Raw genomic sequence first — 26,656 nt, forward strand, 5'->3', positions numbered from 1 at the left:
GGGATAGCTCAGTGAGTGACAGCATTTGCTGTATGAGCCGGGTGTAATAAATTCTATCTCTGGAATCTACTATGGAAGGAGAGAACTGGCCTCTGAAAGTTGTCTTCTGATTTCCAGACCTGTGTAGCAGTACACACACACACGCACGCACGCACGCACGCACAGAGGCACATACAAATAATATTTTTTAAAATTTTTAATGTAAAGGTCTCAACGGAGAACGTGGAAAGCTGGTGTTATCGAGACTGAGTCTAGAAGGCTACTGGTATTTTATTGATCTTAGAAGCAGAGTTTGCACAGAGGCTCGAGATAGGAAAGAGTAGAACCCATTTGGGGAAGCATGATGTCTAAAGCCGAGGAAATTGTAGGAGTGAAGTAGGATAGACCCAGGAAGACAAGCTGGGTCCGATCACTGAGGGATGTGAGTGACAAACAAGGGAGCCTAACCTAAGTCACCAGGAAAGATGAGTCAGAATCCCCAGAGGCTTTTGCGGTAGAGAGCCATGGGGTTGGGGAAACAGCAAGGGGAACAGAAAGAAAGAGAAGGAGACATGGCAGTCAGGCAGTGCTGTAGAGGTCTCTGGTGACACAGACCAGGAGGTACCCGCAGGGTCCAGTGGCCCTCACTCCGCTGCACTCCTGGTCTTGGTTCGGGTTTGCTGACAGAGCACCTTGGCAGGTCTGGGTCAAGGAATGCTTCAAAGATTATACCAGATTATACCATGCAACAGATCTCATGCAGGAGGTTCACTGGGGAGGAGGGGCAGAGACATGAGAGAGAGAGAGACAGACAGACAGACAGGCAGAGTGAGAGAACAAGAGAGTGACCTGTGACAGCAGGACCTTTTAAAGGATACAGCGGTTGGTGATGCTGTAGCTGCTGGCACTGAGACCCTGGAGGCAGGCTGGGGGTGTGTGTGCCTGATTTCCAACACCAGCTATCCTTGTCTGCCAGCTCTGCTAACAATAGCAGCCCAGGACTGCCAGCAAGGACGGACTGTGAACTCACAGAGGTGGTGACCACAGGAGAGAGCAGTTCTCCAGAGACTGGACAGGACATGCCTGGGTTCCAGAAGTCCTCTGGGCCAGGCCTGGTGAGCTATTCTTCCGTGACCCTCCAGCTCCCTTCTCCTGACCTCTCCTCCTTCCTAGTTCTTCTCCAGACTGTGTGAAACCCGTTTCTGGAGTGGATTCACTGTCTCACAATCACAGTGAACCTTCTTCCCCAAATGAACCTTGACTGATGCACACGTTGAAATCATCTACTGTATGAAAATGAAAAAATGAAAAAGCATAATCAATTTTTAAAGAGCGTCTGGAGAAGGAGCTGACAACATTCCCAGGGCTGATTTGAAATTTCAGACCCTGAGGCTGGCTCTGTTTTTCCTTCCTCCCTCTACCCTTTCCTTAGGTCATTCCTTTGCCAACACACCCATTTCCCTTTCCCTCCAGATCAGAACCTCATTTAAGCATTGTCTTGTTCACCTTCACGTCCCTCTTTGCCAAAAGGAAGTGTCAACCAGTGCAGAATTCCCAGAGAGAGCAATTAGCTCTGGCTGGCCGGGAGATCCCCGCCTCTTGGTGGAGGTGCTGGCACCTGACTGGCGCCTGCATGCCAGCACAGGAAGTGAACGGGCAGAAGGCTAGGGCACAAGCTAGAACAGGCAACGTTAATCTGCAGTGTGTGCCAAGCACGGGGCTAAGAGCTGTGCCATCCTTATGTCATGTGTGTGGAGCACGTGGTGGATGTTCTTTCTTTCTCAGGGGGAAACCAGGAATGAGCAACTACAAACCCTACTACCATGGTTGACTACTAACACCGAGGTAAAGCATGGGGATTGGCATTGGCCTGTCCTAGAATTGGAGTGTTTAAGAGCCCATTATTAAGAATGGTAACTTCTCACAGGGCAGTGGTAGTGCACGCCTTCAGAGGCAGAGCCAGGTGGATCTCTGTGAGTTCAAGGCCAGCCTGGTCTACAGAGAGAGATCCAGGACAGGCACCAAAGCTACACAGAGAAACCCTGTCTCTAAAAAAAAACCAAATAAATAAATAAATAAAATAAATAAAGAATGGTAAGTTTTCACTGTGTTTATTGAACATATAAAGAAGAAAAACTGAAAATGGGAAGAATTTGTTCAAGCACGTGTGTGTGTGTGTGTGTGTGTGTGTGTGTGTGTGTGTGTGTGTGTGTGTTAGTGATGACATTGGTGAGTTTTGCATAATTTGGTTTTCTCTTGAGAAAAGAGAGGCAAGAAGTGAAAAGGAAGCGAGGTTGGAGGAGGTGGCATGGCCTGGCTCAGGGCAGTGTAAGCAGCTGAGCGATGTCTCCAGAACACGAACGAGAAGGATCAAGAGAACAGCCAATGCTCCCTTTGAAATTGCCTGACTTTTCTTCCATGTAAATTTCCCTGTCTTCCTGAAGTTTAGTAAACATGAAGTCTACTTCACACACAAAGATGTATCAGTATGAATCCACAGAAAACAAGAAGATGGCTCAGTTTTGCATTTATTTTCAGTTTGGTTTGAGATGTACATACATACATATACACATACATCATATACATATACATCATATACATATACATTATATATATCATATGCATATACACATACATCATATACATACACACATACATTTCTTTCCTTCCTTCCCTCCTTCCTTCCTTCCATTCCTCCTTCCTTCCTTCCTTCCTTCCTTCCTACCTTCCTTCCTTCCTTCCCTCCTTCCTTCTTTCTTTTGTAATTTATTAAGTGGCACAGTGTTTTTCATTAAGCAGTGCTGTTTACTGTGTAAGAAAAGCCACGAGGTACAACAACACCCACTGTAAGAGTTTATTAAGGGAAGGGAACAGAAGGGATGTGATAGGCCTATGGAATGATTGTGCAGGAAAAAGGGAGGAGGGATAAGTGGGACCCGCTATTATAGATTCCACTGGCACATGCGCATATGGGCTTACATAGCTACGCCATATATGTGCATAGATTACATGATCACGCAGTGCATGGATTATGTAGGACGTAAGGTTCTGGGATGACTAAGCATCTTACCAGCACACACACACACACACACACACACACACACACACACACACACACGGTCATGTAGCTGGGAGAGTGGCTAGGAATTCTAAGATCTTTCAGAGACAGTCTCATGTATCCCATGCTGGCCTCAAGCTCACTGTATAGTTGAGATGACCTTGAACTTCTGATCCTCCTGTCTTCTCCTAAGGATTGCACTCCTAAGGATGAACTACCACACATTTGGGTTATAGGGACAGCAAGCTGAGCCCCGAACTGAATTAGTCTCCAGAAACAGAAGGTCAGAAGGCAAGGCCTAAGTGCTTAGGGTTCCTAGGAACTTGTACAAGTCTTAGGGCGACAGGGTTCCAGTGTCAAAGGAACATTTTAGACAATTCTCTCTGGATTAAAAGGAGCAAGAAGGCTTCTCCTTACATGTCCACAATCTAAAGATCTTCACGTGAGTGAGTGAGGACAGGAAGATGGGGAAATGAAGGAGTCTCAGGAAGATGAAAGAGGCATTTTGCTCTGCATTCTGATTGAAATCTCTCCACAGCTGGGAGTCAAGCATTTGAGTTGACATTTGCTGTGAAGGCTGCCTCACAGGAACAACACTCCTTTTGCTTAGAGATATTTCAAACAAGAATACGCAAATAACAATGGACCACACTCTAAGTCTTTGAGTCCTACTTTTTTGCCAACTATAAACCTGTTCTGACGCTCACAAGCAAGACTGTAAGCTCCATTTGTCGTAAAGGAGTCTCAATTTCCTCTAAAAAAGTGGCTCTCAACCTTCCTAACGCTGCAACCCTAATACAGTTCCTCATGTTGTGGTGACCCCAACCATAAAACTATTTTTGCTACTTCATAATTGTAATTTTGCTGCTGTTATGAGTCATAAATATCTGATATGCAACCCCAGAGAGGTCGTGACCCACTGGTTGAGAACCACCAGTCCAGAGCCACCTGCGTGGCCTGTGTTACTTCATTAGATTGTAACTCCATCCATGGCACATCAAGAACTATCTGATAGACTCACTTGCCAAAAAGAGACACCCACCCTTCAAAAGAAAAGTCTCGCAGGCACCCTTTGAGATGTAATTTCAGATGTCATTGACACAGCATTTATGACTACAGCTAAGACGTGTAAGAGGCCTACACTCACACTTGGTCGCATACTACCCTCTCTCTATTAAAGCCCATGCTTAAATCGATGTTAAATCTCTTCTCAAGAAAGTCCAACTCTTCAGACTGGCTTGTCCTGAAACTCCTTTTCTGTGACAGTCAAAAACCCCTGCTTCACCTGAGTAGAGTCTACACCAAGAACCTCTCAGGCCACTTCAGGACCCAGTGTGAACTGGGTCTCCAGCCCACACCCTACTGCAGCTGATAAGTGGAGGGAGAGCCAAAGGAGCCGCAGGCAAGGCCAGGGGTGGGCACATCTGGAGGGGGAGGCCGAGGAAGAGCACTGGAGGGAGATGGCAATGAGCCATTCTGCTCATGGAAGTCAACGTGTATTTTGGGACACAGACTGTAGAGAGCAAAGGAGGGAGGGACAACATGAGGGTCTCTAATTCAGTGTCGGAGAGGGCTCCACGTGGGTGGATCCTTTTGAAGTCTCTTGTTTGGCTATTTTTCAATGACATTTGGAAGCGAAGCTTTTGAAAATAGACCATGGACTGTTTAAAAGCACCAGCCTCAAAGGATTTATATATCATGGACTAACATACCAGCCACCTGCCACCTTCCCCTCATCTCTTCCCAAACCTCACCACAGGACCCACATCTTTGTCCCCCCATATCTCAATCTGAATTAAGAAGGGAAAGAGAAATGCAGCTCCATTTGTTCAGAGAGTTCACTTGACTTCTAAAAAGCAGTTTAGCCTTTAAGAATTCCCTAGAACTCAATCCTACTCTTCATGTGTTAGTAATGTTAATAATAATGTCAATAAATCAACAAATGTTTACTGGGCACAGGGCATGCAGACACTGGGGGTCGCAGAGTATTCAATAAAAGCTGCAAGAGGCAATTGTTTAGGCTCAGCTCTTGCACCAGACCTCAAAGACAAGGCTGAAAATCAACATGGAGTTACTGTCGTTAAGTGTCACCAAGTCATCATTAGAATGACAAGAGAAAAATTTCTCAAACAGGCCAGTTCCTTCTGCCTTAGTCCCTACACAAAAGCCTAACAGCAAGTAACCTGAAGGAACTTACCAGATTTTGCCAGATCATTCTCTATTGTTCTGGCTCCCTGTCCCTGTCTTACCAGTCAACTCTGGAGTGACATCCACTCTGTTCCTGTTTTTGTCCACACCACCTACCCCCTACTGTTTATAAAGCCAAACTTTTCTGCTCAAAGTAGCACATTTTGTGAAATGACATGTTGCCCTTTGTTGAAAATAAAGCCAATTTGGGGGCTGGAGAGATGGCTCAGAGGTTAAGAGCACCGACTGCTCTTCCAGAGGTCCTGAGTTCAATTCCCAGCAACCACATGGTGGCTCACAACCATCTGTAATGAGATCTAGCACCCTCTTCTGTATACATAATAAATAAATCAATCTTAAAAAAAAAAAAAAGAAAAGAAAGCCAATTTAACATGTAGTTTGGTCCTTTGACAAAAGAGAACAGAGGCCCAGCACCACTGCTGAAGAGCACAGTGCTTTACAAGACTCCAGGAAGAGACATTTGAAGGTGCACAGGCTGGTTAGCCATGGCCTAACTTGTGTGCAGCTCTGGACTGACCTTCAGCACTGCCAGTAGATAAATAAATAGGCCACAACCAAGACAGTCATGGAGAACTGACTCTAAGACACTGTCTCCCAGTCAACTTTCTCTTGGCTCCTTTTCTTGTCAAAATGGTTTTGTTCTTTTTGAGGCAAGTTTTCCTCCATGGCCCAAGCTCACCATGAGCTCACTATGTCTTCTAGCCTTGCATCAAAGTCATGATCCCCGTCTCAGTTTCCTGAAGGCTGTGGTCGTAGGCATATACCACCATGCTCAACCAGAGCTTGCTGTCGGTGGTGTCTGTTAAATATTAAAATGTTGGTAGGTGTTTTTTTCTTTTAAGAGCTTTCTGAATGGGACTAAAGAGAACTTGTCATGTTTCTCAGGAGACCAGATGCTACACAGGATGGACGGACACTGCCATGCTGACAGAGCTCCCAAAGCTGAGTGACATCAAATGTCATTTTCTGACTGAAGCACAGTCTTTCTCTCCAACCAGCCTTTATGACAGAAAGTAAAATCCAACAACTTGAAACAATGAAGAAATCTTGCAAAACAATTTAGGGTTTTGTTGCAAAAGAGTGAATCCTCCAAAGGCAGCTAAGAGCAAAAATGACCACAAAGACTCGTGCCTTCCTAAGTGCCGCAGTGATGCCCGCAGTGTTGGGAAGGCTGCCTCACCTGCCCGGAAAGCTCCCCTGGGACCTGTGCTTAGTGACAGCTCTGCTGTGGCACAGCCACCTGCTGCTCAGTCTCAAAGGTTACCTTCCTTCCCAGGCCGGAGACAGCACTGCCTTTTTAGGTTTCTGAGAATTGCACTGGCCTTGAGCAATTACTCCAGTAGTGTGGAGGTCTGAAGAGAATGGCCCCACAAGCTTGTGGATTAAAATGCTTGGTCACCAGGGAGTGGTACTTCTTAGAGGAAATGTGTCACTGGAGGTAGGCTTTAGGTTTTTAAAAGCCCAAGTCAAGCCCAGTGGCTCTCTCTTCCTGATGCCTGCAGATCTGGATATAGAAATTTCAGCTACTCCTCAGCTACCATGTCTACCTGTATGCTGCCATGTTCTACACCATGAGGATAATGGACTAAACCTCTGAAACTGTAAGCAAGCTCTGATTAAATGCTTCCTTTTATAAGAGTTGCCATGGCTATAGTGTTTCTTCACAGCAATAGGACACTGACCAAGACAGCCAGCATTAGGAAGGTTTGGGATTGCTTGCTGCCCTTAAGTGTGGTTACTGCTTAGGACTCCTTCAACCCAGACCCTGCCTCTGTGCCACAGAATCACTATTAAAGTCCCATTCAGTGGAGTGTTTGTGGGAGAGTAGCTAGCTTTGGATTGGTCATATCCTATAGGACACAGCACCAGATATTCATCATCAGTGGGGTTCTCTTTCAAGCCTTTGGACCACCTAAGGAACCTGCATGGACAGGGTTTCTCCTCCCCACCCCACCCCCCGTCTCCTCACCTCCCTTCTTTCCTTTCACCCAAAATTCCATTTCATAGTTTTTTTCTTTGTTTTCCTCAGACTGTGTTAGTTATTTGGCCCTCTTACCCTTCGAGGAAACATCCCGAAACATGACAAATCCACTAACAAGAGTTTTATTAAGATAGGAAAGAAAGAGACAGACATAAACAGGCCTGTGGAAAACACACGTGGTCAAGGGGAAGGGTGAGGCCGGGAACATGATGCCAGCTTATAAAGGGTGGGCCACATGTGCATACAGGAACCCATGTGGCTACTCCATGCATGCACATAGATCACATTGCTGCGGTGCATGCTTTATGCAACCATGAAAAGCCACAGGGTCCTGGTTATGCGAGATGTTTTGACCCGGAAATGGCTATTTTGAACTGGAAATAACTAGGCGGAAGTGTCTAGGTCTGCCGGGCATGCCCAACTGTGTGGGCATGTTGTGAATTCATATCACTGTGCCCTTCAATTCAACCCCAGGCCTCCCTTTACATAATGCAAGATACCTTGGCTAAAGAACCTGATCAAATTCTTAGACTAAAGCCACCAGCTCCCCACCTCACTGGTGGATTAGTATAGTCATTTAAAAACATGTCCTCATGTTCTCTGCTACTCTCCATTCAAACTTAACAGGTGTTAGGGAGCATGCCTGTAATCTCAGCATTGAAGAGGTTGGAGCAGGAGGATCCCAAGTTTGAGGCCAGGCAGGGCTACTTAGTAAAGCCAAGCCATGCACAAAGATTGCCTCTTTTCCTCCCCCAGCCCCAGCATGGGCTCTACGTACACAATTACAACAAATAAAGTAGCAGAATTAGTGTATAACAGGTAAGAAGTTACTGCCTCTCTTTCCCACCCAGGGGCAAGTCAGCTCCCCTCACAAGACTCTCACACCAGCAGCTGACAGAATGACTGGATCCTGGTGGTTACTGTGGTGACCTTCCAGGCTGAAGCTCACACAGCTGTGTCATAGTTCCTACTGTGAGAAGTCAAAGCTAGATAACTCCCCAAGGGCCAATATTCCATAAATCTCTCTCACCTTGTAAAACACATATGAAAATTTCTTGCTTTCCCCCACTAGCCAGTCTCGAGAGACTGTGAGGCCAGACTGCAGGCAGTGGGGAAAAGACACAGCCACCCACCTGCATTAGACTAAAAACCAGGTGAACTTGCAGCCCTAATGTGTTTACTAGGCTAGCTTGCATCATAGCACACCCTTTTTACAAAGAGAAATCACCTTTGCAGGTGGGATGGCTACTCTTAGTTGTCAACTTGACTACATCTGGAATTAACTAAAACCCATGACTGGATACACCTGTGAGGGATTCTATTTTTCTTAAGTAAATCATTTGAAATGTGAAGATCCAATTCTATTCCAGATCTTCAAGGTGGTGAGACCCACCTTTAACCTGGACCACATTGTCTGCTGGCAGCTATGTAAGGACATGGGAGAAGGAAGCCCTCTCTTTGCCTGCTTGCTCTCACCTCACCTACCAAGTCCATTCTTTCACTGGCATTAGAGCCTACTTCTTCAGGATTCTGGTGTAGACTGAAGACCATCCAGCCTCATGGACTAAACAATTGGATTCTTGGTACTTCCATTCATAGTCAGCCATCATTGGATTAGCAGGACCACAGCTTGCAAGTCATTCTAATAAATTCCATTTCTCTCAAGAGAAAACTCTGATTGACGTAGTAGGCTAGTTTCACTTTGGGAGTTTCTTTGTGTGATGTTCTTTCTAACATGGGGAAGTCTAATACACAGCTTAGATTTGGTATAGAGGAGTCTCAGTGTTTCTATTGTTGTCAAGAGACACCATGAGCATGGCAACTCTTATAAAGGAAAACATTTAAGCGGGGCTGGCTTACAGTTCAGAGGTTTAGTCCACTATCATCATGGCAGGATGTGGTGGTGTGTAGGAAGATGTGGTGCTGGAGAAGGAGCTGAGAGTTCTACATCTTGATTCACAGGCAGCAGAAGAAGATCGTGTCCCACACTGGGCATAGCTTTTGCAAATGAGATATCAAAGCTCTCCCTCACAGTGACACACTTCCTTCAGCAAGGGCTCTTAATAGTACTACAATCTATGGGCCAAGCATTCAGACCCATGAGTCTATGGGGGCCATACCTACTCAAATCACCACAAGGGGAAATCCAGTTGCCTTCCTGAGAATTCTTAGTCTCATTAATAAAAGAATTTAAGAATGGATTCAAATGGAAACTTGAGGATAGTTTTACTAGAGGCTTAATATTATTTACAAACCTATGGCCATGGCCTATGGCTCAATTTTCTTGCTAGCTAGCTCTTATAACTAAACTCAGCCCATTTCTATTAATCTATATGTTGCCACATGTTCCATTGCTTTACCTGTGTGCCATTACATGCTGCTCCCTGGATAATGGAGTCACCAGCCAGACACAGAGGAAACAAGATGACAAGCCAGAACTGAGAAAAGGTACCAAGCCACGTGGCTAAACATAGATAAGAATTATGGGCTAATTTAAGTGTCAGAGTTAGTCAGTAATAAGCCTGAGCTAATGGCTGAGCAGTTATAATTAATATAAGCTTCTGGGTGGTTACTGTATACACGGGCCACGGGGTGTTGGGGCCTTAGTGGGACTGGAGAAACTTTCCAACTACGCTGGTCTGACGGCTTGAACATGAATGACTCCAGTTTCATTTTCTGCCTTGTCTGTTGGATCCTTGTGTGGCTTAGTTCAAACACTGGCCTCCAGTTTTTATTTAACAGCTGCAAGGATTCTCCCCAGAGCTTTCAGAGGGAATATGTCTTTGATGACACATCTAGTCTGTCCCTGGGGCTTCTAAAATAAGAGCAAAGAAATTTGCATTTTCTAAGCTGCCAAGTTAGTGGCCATTTGTTACAGCATCATAGGGAAGTGAGTATAGTTGTTTTTATTCCAACTTCACAAAGGAACACAGCCAGACACGGCAGTGCAGATGCATTATCTCAGTGTGTGTGTGTGTGTGTGTGTGTGTGTGTGTGTGTGTGTGTGTGTGTAGGGGAGGGGGGGTTCAGGAGTTCAAGCTCAGGGTCATCCTTGGCTATGTAAAAGTGTGAGGCTCGCCTGGGCTATATGAGACTATATTAGAAAGAAGAGTGTGTGTGTGTGTGTGTGTGTGTGTGTGTGTGTGTGTGTGTGTGAGAGAGAGAGAGAGAGAGAGAGAGAGAGAGAGAGAGAGAGGAGAGAAGACAGGGGGAGAGGAGGGGCAGACGGACAGATTTGCTCTCAGCCTGTTTTTAATGCAAAGAACTGACTTCGGGTAGTTGCAAAAGAAGCACCTGAGTACCCACTAGAGAAAAGATTAGAAACTAAAACAAGAAAATTAGGACAAAGGAGTAATGCCAGATTTCTCCTGGAGAAAGGAGAACAAGTTCACGTCATTTCACTTAGTGTGCGACCTTGCCCAAACACGGGAACTCACTGAATCTGGTTAGAAGAAACCCTCTCGGGAGAAAGCTGGGAAATAGAAACCAGGCTGACATGGAAGGCAAGTTTGCTCCGCCCTCCATGGGAAAGACCAACCCAGCCTGAACCAGCCCAGAGCAGTGACTGGGAAGACCTCTAGGAGCAGGAAGCCGCCTGCGCCTCTGGAAACCTGGATTGGAAGGGCGGAGCCACAGGATTGAACTTCTGTTTCTTTCTTTGTGGCTGAAACACAAGCCTAGAAAGCAACAAACATTCCCAGTTCTCTGAGGTACAAACAGCCGGGAAACATTAAGCCTCAAAGTCCACCCATTCCCCCAAAGAGCCGGGAAGCCCCGCCTGGTCTTGGAGGTTTAATCAACTTACTGAACACAAGGGACCACATTTCTCCACATTCTCATGAGGCTTGCCTTTCTTGGAGGCAAAGAATGTACTTTTTCCAGTTACAAAAATAACAAATGTTCAACATATAAAGATTGGAAAACTTGAAAAAGCACAAGAAAGTTAAAGAAAAAAAAAACACATTAATTCTGATATTTTGAAATACATTCAACCCATGCTTTATCTAAGAGCAGAAATGTATTTCATAGGAAGAGAAGCCAGAACTTTTAAAAAATGTATTTTTACTTTAAGACAGTGTCTCACTATGTAGCACTAGCTAGCCTGGATTTTGCTAATGCAGACTAGGCTGGCTCAAATTCAGAGATCCGCCTGTTTCTGTCTCCCGAGTCTTAGGACTGAAGATGTGTGCCACCCAGCTGATGGGAGCAGATGCAGAGACCCACAGCCTGAGAGAGCCCAAACTGGAGATCTCCATCAGGTCCCTCCCCTTGGGGCCCAGGGAACCCTGAAGAAAGGGAGGAAGAACTGTAGGGGCCAGAGGGGTCAAGGACACCAGGAGAACCTGCCCACACAGTCAACTAAGCAGGGCCCATCTGGGCTCACAGAGACTGAAGCAGCTATCATGAAGCCTGCTGAGGTCTGAGCTAGGTCCTCTACATACATATTACAGTTGTATAGCTTGGTGTTTTTATGGAACAGCTAACTGTGGGAGTGGGGGTCTCTGACTCTTTCACCTGCTCTTGGGACCCTTTTCCTCCTACTGGGTTGCGTCATCCAGCATTGATATGAGAGTTTGTTTGTGCCTAGTCTTATTGCATCTTGTTATGCTGAGTTTGGCTGATATCCCTGGGAGTCCTACTCTTTTCTGAAAGGAAACAGAGGAGTGGATGTGGGGAATGGGGGTGGCAGGGAGCTGGGAGGGGTAGAGGGAGGGAAACTATGGTTGGGATGTATTGAAAACAAAAGCATTTTATAAAGATGTGTGCCACCAAGTTCCAATTATTTTTATTTATGTGTCTCTCTGTATGTGTGTGTGTCATATGTATACTAGTATCCAGAGGAGCCAGAAGAAGGTGTCAGGTCCCCTGGAGCTGGAGTTACAGGTGGTTGTAAGCTATCTGACCTAGGTGCTGGGAACCTAGCCCTGGTCCTTTGGAAGAGCAACAGCACCCTTAAGTGCTGAGCCCACTCCTTGCCTGGAGAGCTTTTAATATCACTATAATGTGTGGCTTTAGACCAAACAGGAAGCTGAGCTTGGTGACACACACCTGTTGTCCCAGCACTTGAGTGACATAAAGATGATACATGCTTGTAATCCTCTCTTTAGAGGCAGAGGAAGGAGGATTAGGAGTTCAAGGTCAGCTTGAACTGCTCAGCCAGACCCTTTCTCAAAAAATAGAAATAAAAGAGCTGGGGTACAGTTCCAGGGTGAGCACTTTGTCCAGCGTGACTGAAACTCTCAATCTCCGCTACAGGCAGGCACACAGCAAGGAGGGAGGGAGGGAGGGAAGGAGGGAGAGAGGAAACACACACACACACACACACACACACACACACACACACACACACACACACACACATACACACGGTTCAGCTGCCTGAGCGCCTTCCGTTGGCCCTCTTTCCTCTCAAAGTGGCTAGGTAGCTGGCTGCTTTGACCTGGGGCAGGGAACAGCAGAAACAAGCCTCTCTGGGCTGAGAGCAAGCTTGGAGAACCCATCTGCTTGAGGACATTGTGGGGTTCTTTCCAAAAGCCTGGACTCGGGAGGCAACCATTTTATTCAGGTCCAAAAGGGCTGATGACCTCAACTGACATCTAGGAGTGAGACAAATAGGCATGTATGTATTGTATGTATGTACATACATGTCATCTGCAACTACATGTACAATGTTACATGCATTGTAAAAAAAAAACATAAAACATGTTCAAAGAGATATGTGAAAATTATTTATGCCTATAGTCCCAGGTACTATGGACACTGAGCTATATGGAGAGTTTGAGGCCAGCCTGGGAAATTCAGTAAGACCCTATCTTAAAAAAAGTTATGTAATGTTGGTATAGTATTTAATAGATGTGAGGCAGAATATAGAGAAGAAATTATAGGGAGGGGAAATACACCCCCTCATGATGGAGTCTGGTTGTAACCTCTTCCCAGATAAGAAGCAAAGATTCTGGCACAATTAATACTTTCTTTGAATGTTTCCTACCTAGGGATAATATTGATTTTTTTTTCTGGTTTATTGAGACAGGGTTTCTCCGTATAACAGCCCTGGCTTTCCTGGAACTCACTTTGTAGACAAGGCTGGCCTTGAACTCACAGAGATCTGCCTGCCTCTGCCTCCAGAGTGCTGGGATTAAAACCATCATACCTGGCTTGACAATATTGATTTTATATAGAAATATTTTCAAATGAGAATAGTAAAATAGAAGTAAACCAGGCCTAAAGTTTGAGTGAATATGACCTCCAGTATAGTTGCACTCCTTTCTTGGATGTTTTCTGGTAATTTCACCAACAGGACTATTAACTTTGTTTACAGTGATGATTTCCTAACTCCTTATATCCCCAAGCAATGCTTCGAGGATAACTTCAGAAACCACCCAAATCCTATGTGACTATTGTAAAACAACGAAGTATGTCTGTCCTTTAGTAAGACTTGAGTATATCTTAATACTTCCCTGCATAGCTCCTATATTAATATGGCTCAGTTAGTAGATCCTTTCCAGCATGCACAAAGCCCTGGTTTTGATTCTAAGAATGGCATAAAACTGGATGTGGTGGCATACTCCTATAATTCCAGCCCTTAGGATATAGAGGCAGAAAGATTATAAGCTGGAATTTATTCTTAGCTACATATAGAGTTGGAAGCCAGCCTGGGCTACATGAGACCCTGCCTAAAAAAAAAAAAAAAAAAAAAAAAAAAAAAGCCTTCCAATATAACTTAAACTTCGTTCACTTCGTTCATACTGACTGGTTCTGAAATGTTTTTCTGTGGTACGATCAAGGGTCTTAAGTTACTTTCCTATTGCTCTGACAAAACACATAACCAAGGCAACCTACAACAAAATTTAATTGGGTTTTAGAGGATGAGTCTTTGGTGGCCAAGGAAAGCATGGCTGCAGGAACAGCTGAGAACTCATGCTTTGATTCTCACACAGGAGGCAGAGAGAGCGCACAGTAGGAATGGTGCCAGTCATTGAAGCCTCAGAGCCCACCCCCAGTGACACACCTTCTCCAACAAGGCCACACCTCCTAATCCTTCCCAAACAGTTCCACCAACTGGGGACCAAGATGCAAACATATGAGGGGGCCCTTCTCACTCAACCCTCACACCAAGGATCGAGCTTTGCCTGCGAGAGGTCTCTTCAGGCTGCCAAGTTAGGAGAGTGAAGCCATGTTCCTGTCCCCACAGCACTGACAAATCTATATCATTGCAATATAGTATATAATGTCCAAATATAGCAAGTGCCATACATTATATACCAATACAACATGATACCAGTTATGTATAAAATAATATTGATCTACCAGTACACACATATAATTTTATTAAACTGCACCATGTAAAATGCCCACCCCACTTTTCACACAAAATAGGTCACTATTATGTCTATAGTTCTGTGGGATCTTTGCTTATGGATATAATGCAGCTGCTCCATTATATCAGTAACAATCTTCTACAATAAGATGACTAACATATTTTTCTTCCTTTTTTTTTCTAATACATTTTTTTGCAATCTGAACTAAGGTACAATAATTTGCTTGACCAGTGTCTCATTTGGGTTATTTGGTTTAAGTTTTAGCTCATTTATGAGTTTGTACATACAACTTGCAAACAGATCTTTGGTTTGCTGTGTGCTGCTGGCACCGGTAAGGGCCTGACAGGAATCAGGTGGCCCCCCCCAAAGCTGAGAACGTGAAGGGTGTCTAACAAAAAGAGGTGCCATAAAAGTGCAGGCTGGGCACACGGAAACCAGCTAGAGAGGGACAGAGTCCGGGGATGATTCTGCACCTGGGACATTTCACTATTTCCATTCTCTGCTTTTCTTATTGCCCGAGAGTCAAATACTTTCTGCACCTTTAGTTTCTTTTTATGGCTTGTCTTTGCCTTCCGGGGGGCTTGTTTTCTGCTTGATTTATTTGTGGAACGTTTTACATTGTAGACGTATCACTGTTAACCAGTTTGTTGTCCCGAAGTTTTCAGTGGGTTTATTCTTTTTTCCCCCCTGGGTAGTTCCTGCTGTTTTGATATCAGTAATTTTGAATAGCAGTCTACTCTGTTCATCTTCACCTACCTTTTAGAAAGATGCTGTGGGGTTGGAATGAGAAATGGCCCCTGTAGGCTCACACATTCTACCCTTTGGTTTCAGGCTGGTGGCCCTGTTTGGGAGGTCATAAAATGTTTAGGATGGAAGACTTGCTGGAGGAAGTACATCACTGGGCACAGACTGTGAGAGCTATCGCCTCCCCCAATTCTAATTCAAGCTTTCTTGAGTTTTGTCTATGGCTAAAATGTGATCAGACCGTTTCCTGCTCCAGCTGCCTGCTGCCATACCTTCCCGCCATTATGGAAACATCAGCCAAGATAAACTCTTCCTTGAGTTGCCTTTGGTCATGATATTTTACCACAGCAACAGAAAGTAACTAACAACAACGCCATTTTCAGAAGGACTATAAATGGTACTAATTATTTGTTTTAGAATTGTTTTCTTAACCTTTAAAGTGTATCTTCCTAATCACAGCTAGACCTATGACTTTTCTTGTGAAAAAATATTAAAATTGCATATTGCATATGCTTCTTCTCCCTATAAAGTATTTGGAGTTTTTCGAGCACAAGTTTGTCAGTGTGACTCATTGCATTGGCAGACTGGAAGTCAGGAAGTGTGACACTGCCTTTTCCTGGTGCTGGGCACTGAAACCAAAGCTCTGACATGCTAGGCAAGTGCTATGGCATGAAGCTATATCCTTGGGCCAGGGTGGTTATCTCTGTGACTTTGAGTTTGGTTCTGACACTGGCTACCTGGACATAATGGCAGAGCCCACGGGTTACATGCTCAGTCCCACAGGACAGCTCAGCTTCAGATGCCAGCCACAGTCTGGGCCTCTAGTACTTCTGCCCAGGACCCTATGAGTCAGAGGCTCCCACAAACACCCCCTTAGTTTCCACACTTCCTTGAATGGCTCAAAGATCCCATGGAAAAATTTAGCAATTTAAAGGACATCAGTTGCAAGATCCCTGAAGTACCCAAACCAAGGGCGCACAACTCCTGGGTGGCACAGGCTGCAGAGGTGGCTGGGTGGGTAAGTCCTGAGCTCAGACCCCCAGCACCCATATAAAAAGGTGGGTGTGGCCACATGCACCTGTAGTGCCAATGTTTGGGGTATAGAGAGAGACAGACCCTCTGCTCTCTGGCCAGTTAATCTTATTTCAGAGCCCTTATCTCAAAAAATAAGGCCAAGAAGAGGTCTGATACCCACCTCTGGCCTCTACATATATGAATACAAATATCCTTGCTAAAGAACACACACACACACACACACACACACATGAGTGCATAAAGATGGCAGAGCGTTTGTATGTAACCCATGTACATACTACCATACACTTTAAATCATCTAGATTACTTAGTCTACCCAAGAATCACACTGACCAAATGTGATGTCAATAGTTATTACTTTGGGTCTTTAGGAATAATGACAAGAAAAAAAAAAAAAAGATCTGTACATGTTCAGTATGAACAAAATTTTTTATTATCTTTTTTTTCAGAAGCCAGAAGAGGGTGTTGGGTCCCCTGGATCTGAAGGTGTAGACATTGAGCTGCTATGTGGGTGCTGGGAATCAAATCCTAATCCTCTAGAAAAGCAGCCAATGGATGGCTGAATCATCTTTCCAGCTTTGTTCCCGTCCACCACAGAATTTCACTGGGCAGCAGTGGTAGAGCACACCTTTATTCCTAGTACTCAGGAGGCAGAGGCAGGCAGATCTCTGTGAGTTCAAGGCCAGCCTGGTCTACAAAGCGAGTTCCAGGACTACACAGAGAAACTGTCTCCAAAACACAAAATAATGGTAATAATTATTATTTTCTTCTTTGTCTGTGGAATTGAATTAAAAGCTGCAGTATATCCTAACCTCTAAAATGTTTCTGGTCTTTGGTTGGTTGAAACCATGGATACAGAAAACTGTGGGTACAGAGGGCCTGCTCTGTGTTGTCAGTTTGATAGTGCCCTTTAGTGTGAAGAGACAAAATACATAAAATTCCACTGCAGGTCATTGTAACCAGAAGCTTTTCTGTGTCCTGTCCGGCCTTGCAGCAGCTTATAAAATAATCACTCAGAAGCTTAATATTAATTACAAACTGTTTGGTCTGTAGTTCAGGCTTACTGTTAGCTAACATCTTAACCAATGGTAGCAACACATAATCACAGCATACAGAAAGACCATCCCACAGTAGATCACTATTAAAAGATGGCTAATTTGCATAGATTCTGGTGGAGGGAGGCAGCAACTCTGAGCCAGTTAAGCAAAATATTTTCCTCTCTGAGAATGTCGTTCTTCCTATTAGTAGACAAAAAGTATTTTTAAAATTATGCTAATTACATCTTGAATTTTGTCAGCATTAACTTTGTGAAGATGCATTAATTTGTCTTATAAGCACTTATACAGTCAACTCTGTATCTTTTAGAGAACTAAGCTCTGATGTTTTCCACCCGGCTCTTAACAGGGTGTGGACCTGTATAGCAGTGACTGTGACGGTTTTCTTTATGGTTAGACAACATGGCCAATGGAGGTATCTGGTGCGGGCCACGATGGCTGGCATTGGATTGGGGGGTAACCTATGTCAGCACAAATAGCCGATACCAGCTGTCTAGGAAACCCAGAAGTAAACAGTGACACTCTGTTACATAACTGTTTTGTCAGAGCATCACTTTTGTGTGTAGATATGGTCTTGAGGTGGCGTCGAGTGCCTTGGCTTCCCTAGTGTGATGGATTATAATCTGGAAGTCTCCCCTAAATTTCTTGTGTCGGGGCTGCCTCATCATGGCAATCAGAAATGAAACTAACAGACGTGCGTCACCAGTGGATTTTACTGGTTATTTAAGATTTTATCTTTATTTTCTGTGCATGAATGTCTGTTGGCATGTATGTGTGTGCGCCGTGCCTGGTGCCCACAGAGGTCGGTGTCTTGTCTGCTGGACTGGAGCTAGGGATGTTTGTGAGCTGTCATATAAGAAGCAAACTGATCCTCTAGAAAAGCAAGTGCTCTTCACCAGTGAGCAACCTTTCCAGCTCCATTATTTTTTTTTATTTACATTTGGTTTTAAAGGACTGCATAATGCACAGACTTGAATTTTTTTTCTTTTTCTTTCTTCTTCTTCTTCTTTTTTTGGGGGGGGGTTTCTTTGAGACAAGGTTTCTCTGTGTAGCCCTGGCTATTCTGGAACTTGCTCTGTAGACCAGGCTGGCCTTGAACTCACAGAGATCCACCTGCTTCTGCCTTTCTGAGTGCTAGGATTAAAAGTGTGGGCCACCACCATCAGCCTTGAATTCTTCTTAAAAAGAGTAGAACTGTGATGTTCCTATTGAATGGTGTCACAGCAAGGCACAGAAATATGTGTACATACTCAATAAACTCCCACTAGCTGAGTAAATGAATGAGAGCTCACTCTCACAGCACAAGTCTGTGCTGTGATAACCCCACCCTGTTAACATGTCACACGGATCATGAACGTGCTGCAAGTGGTAGCATGTGTGTATTTGAGTCTCAGAGGCTCACAGAGTGACAGAGGTTAGTGACTCAGATTCTTTGGTTTTGAACTCCAGCTCTACCATGGGTAAAGAAAACCATGTAATGTTTCTGTGCCTTGAGGATCAGAGCAGCACCCATTTTGTGTTAGTTCCATTATTAAACCCATCACCTGTCATTTCATTTCCCTGTGTGGCGGGAGTTTTGTTTGCTTATTTTTCTTCTTATTGCACTGATCTGAAACCCAGCACACCCCACAGTGCCTAACCACAGTGCCTAACTCCCGGTGGAGGGCCCAAGAGGTGCCATGCCTGTAGTCCTGGACAGATCCCGAGTGTCCGCGCCAGGATGAGATACACAGTGAGTGCTGATTCAAACAAAACAAATCCCCAAACTAGCGAGTCACTCCACAAGGCACAGAAATACATCGTCTTCTTTTCCCAGCTGACCACAGCCCTGTGGAAGGAACCGTGGAAATTATTAGGGACACAGTCATATGCTCAACCCCACGTTCCTCACCCAATGCTTGAGCTGAGTCGCCACCAGGCCATCCTTCCTTTGGAATCTTCATTCGTTCTCTGTACATCACCTGCACACACACACCTGAACTGAAGGTCACACCCTGTCCCCACATACAAGCACCCAAGCCTCTAGAGTGGTCACCTTGTGAAAGAACCCACTTGTTCCCTATCCCACTGACCCAAGGCCCAACATACCCCACAGTGCTTAAGTGCAAGAAAGTCTAAAAGACCAAATTGGGGTGGTGGTGGAGGAGTGGGGGGGTGGGGAGTGGGGGAGTGGGGAGGTAGGGGGTAGCAATATAACTTGACAAAGGCTTGCTATTAAAAGTTGGCACAATGAATAACATACAAAAGAAACGTGAATTGAAAAAAATTACAACATTCTGCAAGGAACCCTGAGATTTCAGGTGACGGTCTGGAAAGAGCTGGGGTAGGAAAAAAGGAGTGTTTCTGCACCTTTGGGCAAACCATACTCCTCCTTTGATAGGTTGATGGGTTACCTGAGAGGTGTGACTTCCTGGGCTTGGTAACCCAGCGCACAAAGCAGGCAGCTGGAGACCACAGAGCTGATTTGTTTCCTGGCCTAGAGGCTGAAATTCAGAGAACCTTCCCTAGCACCCCACCTCCCAGAATCTAATCAATATTTATATGTATAATCCAGCTATCATTTGGCTTAAAAGGGCTTATTGAGAAATGTTATCACTTATACTATTTTCTACAGAGAAATATTTTACTGTTTAAAATAACCCTGGACTTTTAAATTATAACCTGTTTTTATGTTCAGGCTATCTGTGTATTATTTCTCCTGTAGTTGAACATAAAATGTTTTTACATTCAAGAAAAGAACTGTATTACATGAAATATATAGAATATACAAATTCATAGAGACAGAAAGATTAGACATTATCTCAAGACAGAGAAGAAAGGAATATAGAGCAATGATTTCCTAAGTACAGAATCTCTGTTTTGTGTGATGGAAAAACCCCACAAATGGACAGAAGTATCAGGACATAATATCATGAATGTAATAAACCAGTACAATTAATGGAATTAATGAATATCATAAATATAATTATTGATGAATACCACACATGTAATTAATATCATGAGTGTAATTAATGAATATCATGAGTGTAATTAAAAATAGAAAAAATTTAAAAAAGAAAAGAAGAAAGGGAAGCCGGGCGGTGGTGGCACACGCCTGTAATCCCAGCACTCGGGAGGCAGAGGCAGGTGGATCTCTGTGAGTTCGAGGCCAGCCTGGTCTACAAAGCAAGATCCAGGCCAGGCACTAAAGCTACACAGAGAAACCCTGTCTCGAAAAACCAAAAAAAAAGCGGGGGGGGGGAATATCAAATGTCTTCTCTTAGACTGAAAATCTAAGTTTAAGTATATAGATGCATATATACACATGTATGTGACAATGCAGTTGGAGTTTTGAGGAGAAAGCCTGGGCTCCAGCAGCCCCACATGCTAGGTTCAGCCATCCGTCCCCAGTGCCAGCTAAAGTGGTATGAAAAGAAGAAACATATTTTCAATGTGGCCTCATGGGAAAGAGGCACAGATCTGCACGGGGATCTGGTGATCCAAGTCCGTCTTTGGGGTGCTGATGTGAGCTTTAGGCTTAAATCGAGGAGGGACTGGAGCAAGGTGCCAACGATGTGCACAACTGACCAGGCCTGTCAAGGCATGCATTGTCTCAGCTCTGGTTCTGCAAAGGTCAAAGCATTAACCTGTTCTCAACCCATGGGTCACGACCCTTTGGCGGGTGAGCGATCCTTTCATAGGGGTCACATATCAGATATCCTGCATGTCAGATATTTACAATTCATAACAGCGACATTACAGTTATGATGTAGCAACAAAAATAATGTCATGGGTGTGTGTGTGTGTCAATCAATCAGTGGTAATGGTGACAGTCCCCTCTGGGTCACATGTTACTGGGATTTAACTATGGTCACCATAGGAAAGCAGGAGTGAAGTGTCTGTCCTCTCTGTCACAGTCATTGGCAGACAGTGTTAAGCTCAGGGCTTTATGACTCGGTGCTAAAATGAAATGCTGGTGTCCAGGAGGCCAAACGCTGAATGTCACGTTTAACTGAGGAACAATCTGGAAGATCCACACCAGGGAGCTGTGTCAGAGATGTCACACACACCCTCCTCCCACCCCACTAGGACCCCATTCTAGGCACGGACCTCAATTTAGCTCCCAGACAATGCCTAGTATATTTTGGTATCTCCACTCTGTTTCCAGTCAAAAGAACTTGAGCTCCTGGTCTAATTGAATCTCATGTAGGTGATGGGAAAGTCCATGTTGTAATGTACCACAGCCTCCCAGCTACATACACAGAACTGCTCACACACTCCGCAGAGCTCCAGTTCAGAACAGCACAGTGACCTTCAGCTGGAGAGGATTAGCCCCCTGCTCTTGGGAGCTGCCTCTCTGGCTGGCACCTCAGGCACCCAGGTCCTCATCTCCCCAGGCATCTTGCCCTTTCAGAGCAGCCCGACTGCGGCCCTGCCCACTTTTCCTTTGTTTGCTCCCCAGCTCCTGGTACTTAACTGGCATGCAGGCTTACCCAGCTCCTTTTCTTTTTAGGACCTCAAAACAGAAAGACATTTTTTTCCTTCCTCTTATTTTCATGTGTTCATGACTGGGAAAATGGAAATCACAAAGACTGTTAAGATCATAATGACTCTGGTGATTATGCAAGAGTTCACCATAAAGTCTGGGAGGGGAGAGGCTCCTCCTGACTTGGGCCTTGGGGGAGGAATCTGGTTCCCAACCAGGGACAAACCTTGGCTGCTGCTCAGCTTCCAGGCCCTCGGACCTGGCTCCTGCACGGGACGTGCTGGTCTACAGGGACCTGAGGGAGGTGACAGCTGGGCTGCCTCAATGTGAGGCTCATCACGTTAGCCATTTCAACAAATAAGAGGAATAACAGTTTATCACTTTCTCTGTCGTTTGTTTCTCCCAGAGACATATTAATATGGATGTGGCTAGCAGGTTCCAAGCTTCGAATCGTGCTCATTAAATCACAGCTGGCTGGGAATACACCGTCAGTCCTGAGCCTTTATTTCTCAAGCCTGTTTTATAATGAAATTAAAATGGACTCTTTCTGACACCCCTTCCCTGGAAGCAAGCAGCTTGGCCCTCTGGGGAGTGAATACCATGTTCTTATGATGCTCTAGTCTCAAAAGAAATGCATATGCAATTTCAGTAATTAAAACATTTAATTTGGTGATTACCCTCACAAAAAGAGACTGCCGGAATCGTCTTGGTGGGGGAATGTTCCACCCAGCTTTTACAGCTGGGGTCTCTTCTGCCCCCAGACCCCAGGTCCACTTCCCTCTAAGAGAGCAGCCCACCTGCTTGGGATGCTTCCTGGTCTACCATATCCAGGTTTTTGGAGAGGAAGTCCGGCTGACCAGATGTCCCCATCCATCCTCACTTTCCTCCGCTGAAATGCACGGTTTGGTTTCTGAGACCATATTTATTTTTACCAAGAGCTAAGGAAAAAGCTGATTCACTGTACCTCTAGAGGAATCCCTTCAGGGAAGGAGGACAGACCTTTTATAGAACAACTTTTGCACTTAAAAACAGCACTGTGAAGTAAATTCACTCAGGGAGCTTATTAGATGAGGGATTCCTACATCCCACACTGCACCCCTTGAGCATGGGGGGAGGGACAGACACTCTGAACCTTGGCTGTTTAACAAGCTCCCTGGGTGATTCATTTGCACCCTGTAGTTCAGGAGCCACGGAGGTGGGAGGCATCTACAGATCAGTGGAGTTGGGGTGTCACAGTCACCCAGGGAATGATGTGCTTCACCTTTGATTAGGGGCAGCTGAGCACATCACACCCGGAAGACTGTGCTCTGTTTGAAAATAACAAAGTAGAAAATGAGGTGCAATTAAGCTTTTCACAAGGCAGCTAATTAGCTCATCCCCTCCAGTACCTCAGAGACAGCCTTCTTGTCCCTGGGTAGTTAGTCAGTAAGACGCCATATTGTGTGGGCTGGAGGGTGACAAGCAGGAATGCCCAAGTGTGGCTGTCAGCCCCAGAACAGCCAAGGCCACTGAGCCTCTTAGCCTCACCCCTGCTGTGTTCAGACTCAGAAATTTCCAGAAAAAGCCTAGCGTATGTGCTGGGTTTTTTTGGTTTGTTTGTTTTCTTTTCTTTTCTTTTCTTTTCTTTCAGTAGATTCCAAATGCTGGCTCGGTGGAGACCAGAGCTGAGCTGGGCGTATCAGAGCCTCCCGGGCAGCCCATTAAAAATACCCGTCTGCACTATTGCTGAGTAGCTTGGAGGCTGCTCCCTGAAATCTCTCTGTGTACTGACCCTGGCATTTGGGAACCATTGTGTGCAGAGAGTACTGCTTGTTAGATCATGCTGTTAATAGAAATGGATTCACAGAGAAGATGGCGTGAAGCAAAGGAAGGAGACTTACCTGGCAATAGGAATGTCCTGCCCCAGGAGGTCAACCAGCTGTGCCCATAGGGAGATCCCGACAACCGGGGCTGAAAGAGGTTCCTTCAGAAGAGGCTGTGTAACTCTTGTTCTAGCTAGCACTGGCAGCTTATAGAGAGTAAGGCTCGAAGGGGAAGAGTCTAATTCCACAGGAGGGGGTGGGGCGTGCAGAGTCGCACCTGGGCAGACTACATATTTCAGGCTGACCTCGAACTCATGATCGTCCCCTGCCTTAGAGATGTATGCCACCACATCCAGCTAATCAGGGAAGATTTGAACGCAGAATTGATTTCTATTTCCTTTGAGCAGAGAGAACATAGATTTACTAAGGAAAAGAGAGAAGGAACTATGGGGAAGGTACCCTACCCTTAGATAGTTCTGTTTGGTTAAGTGAGTATGCAGGGGTGGGAGGGGCGAGGAAAGGAACAGCCCAGATTTGTGATGGTTTTGGTTTCTTTAGGATGGATATTCCCTATGTGGTGGATTTCCTCCTCCCCCCCCCCCCCCGCTTTTCCTCCCTCCCCTCCTCCCTCCCTCCCTCCCCTCCTCCCTCCTTCCCTCCCTCCCTCCTCATGTCTTCCTCCTTCTTGTGTGTGCCAAGGCCTCCAGCATCCGAGCCCCTCTTCAGCAGCCCTGCTGCGGCAGGTTCACCACACCGTGAGGTGGGATTGGAAGGAGGTGTGCACGGTTGACTCTGCTTTGCTGCCCAGTCATCTGCTCCCTCACAGTTATGAGAGTTCCATCCTCTGGGAAGATCCTCCTGCCATTATGCAGGCTAGACTCCCGGGGGGGGGGGGGGGGACCAGAGCAGCAGAGCATCTGGGCCACAGGCTCCCAGACTGCTGTGGAGCAGCAGCACCTCTCCAGGTGTGCTGAGTGGAGCGCTCTGCCAAGGAGAGGCTGTTGCAATGGCCAGCTCCCCCTCCCTGGACTGAAGGCCAGCTCACTTAGCTTCCTTAGGAAGTGGGGTGTGCCGAAGGAGCTGGGACTTTGAGGCGGGAGAGTGGACGTGACGACATACACCTGTAAGCCCTGCCCTGGCACTGCAAAGGAGGAGCTCCAAGTTTGCGGCCACCCCAGGCTGTGTAGAGTACAGCCTATAAGGTCGACATAGAAAAAACCAAGAGTGTCTAAAGCGGGGGAAAGAGTTCTTTGTGAATTCTGCTCATGGTCACTCAGCGAAGGTGGAGTTCAGAGAAAAGGAAATAGAGACCTTCCTGCTGTCTCAGAATGACAGCCGTGCCCAGTCAGCTGCAGCCAGAAGTAGATGGGGTGGGGCGGGGGTGCACACAACACAACTAGATATCACCTGTCCTGCACCCTCTGATCATGTGACCTGCAACTACTGATCGCGTGTCCCGCACCCCTGAGCACGTGTCCTGCACCCCACCCCACACCAGCATTGAGCTGGAGTGGAGTGGAAATGTCTAATAAATCATTCAAGTTTGTGCCCAAGGAACCAGAGCCTCAGATAGGAATTTCAAGTACTTTAAAAACCGCTTTGGGGAGACACGTGAAACCCATGATAGAGATGAAATTGACACATATTTTCCTAAGTAGATTGCAGTGTGATAGGAAAATAATAGGAATGAAGGCAGAGGTTTCTGGGAAATAGTTCATTTGCATGACTGAAGAAACCACGGAGGAACCTGAAGAAGGCAGATTCCCCAGCCTTGTGGGAAACATCTTTCTTCCTCTTAGTGGCCCTCGTGGGGAGCTCTTTGCCTTGAAAGAAAAGCCAGACAGTTTGTACTGTTGTTTCCTATGTTTTATTAATATGTCACATAGATTTAGAATTGAAAAATAAGGACAGCAGAACCCATGAACTACTGTATTTTCAAGTTCCTTGGCTAAGCTTGTGTGTGTATATGTGTGTATATGCATATGTATGTGTGTGTATGTATATGTGTGTGATTGTATGTGTGTATATGTACATGAGTGTGTGTGTGTGTGTGTGTGTGTGTGTGTGTGTGTGGTGGTTGTGTGTATGTGTGTAGATGTTGGGGAACTAGGAAAATCCTATTTTATTATGAAAAATATCACCATGCAATGTTCTGCTAAAGGTTATTTGCTTTTGACATTGGCAGATGAGCAGATGAGCAGGATGGTTTGGAGCTAGCTAGCACTGGATGGCAAAAGCCAATGGTGGGCATTTCTTCTCAAATGGGTGTTTAGTGAGATCATCTGGGGCTTGATGTTGGCCCTCTTGGGAGTGGAAATACCATAGTAATTTGACAAATGCGACCTGCCAGCCAGTTTGTCCCTAGAGAGCTAGTTGCTAACAATCTCTCACCACAAAGCTGTGGACAAGTTTTCTTGCTGATGGATGGATCGTGGCCAACCATGAGCATTTGTCTGCTGGGCCACCACAGTGAAATACCCGGGGTGGGGGTGGGGGGCTGAAACAATAGGAATCTGTTTCTCACAGTTCCGTGGCTTGAAGTTCATCATGGAGGTGTCAGCCAGTCTCCTTTCTCCTTGGCTTATAGGCCGGTCACCTTCTCACTGAAGCACATGTGGCCCCCTCTCTGCTAGTATATCCTCTTCTTACACGATTTCACTCATACTGGATCAGCATCTTTCCCAGATGACCTTGTTACCAAACTTGGGGGCACAGCTTGTGTCCCAAGCCAGGTCCAGCTACCTCAGTGAGCCAATTAAAAGAATGGAAAGCAGAAGAAGGAAATTTATTTGATGTGGTCATGTTAGAAACAGGGGCAAATAGACGAAGTGAACCCCTCAAGTCAGCCTTGCAACAGGGTCCCTGAAGTCTTGAGATAAAAGTTTAAAGAAAGGACCAAGGATAGGAACTTTTAAGGCATCCAGCATAGTGTGGTTCCACGCACTGTTGACTCCTCAGTGTCTAGGCTGGGTCTCATCCTGCTAGGGGATTTTAACAAGTTGTTAAAACG

The 26,656-nt window shown here is 45.5% G+C and overlaps 1 long non-coding RNA gene across 1 annotated transcript; it reads right to left on the reverse strand.

Annotated features, from left to right (window-relative positions):
- Positions 1–239: 239 nt before the first annotated feature.
- Positions 240–23,849, reverse strand: LOC118596664. Its single transcript, XR_004946737.1, has 3 exons — positions 23,725–23,849; positions 858–1,265; positions 240–671 (listed from the first exon to the last, which is right to left on the reverse strand). It is a non-coding gene; the product is annotated as an uncharacterized LOC118596664 (long non-coding RNA).
- Between the last annotated feature and the right edge of the window lie 2,807 nt (positions 23,850–26,656).

This window comes from Onychomys torridus, chromosome 16 (genome assembly GCF_903995425.1).
Source record: "Onychomys torridus chromosome 16, mOncTor1.1, whole genome shotgun sequence".
In the NCBI taxonomy this organism is placed as follows: Eukaryota; Metazoa; Chordata; class Mammalia; order Rodentia; family Cricetidae; genus Onychomys; species Onychomys torridus.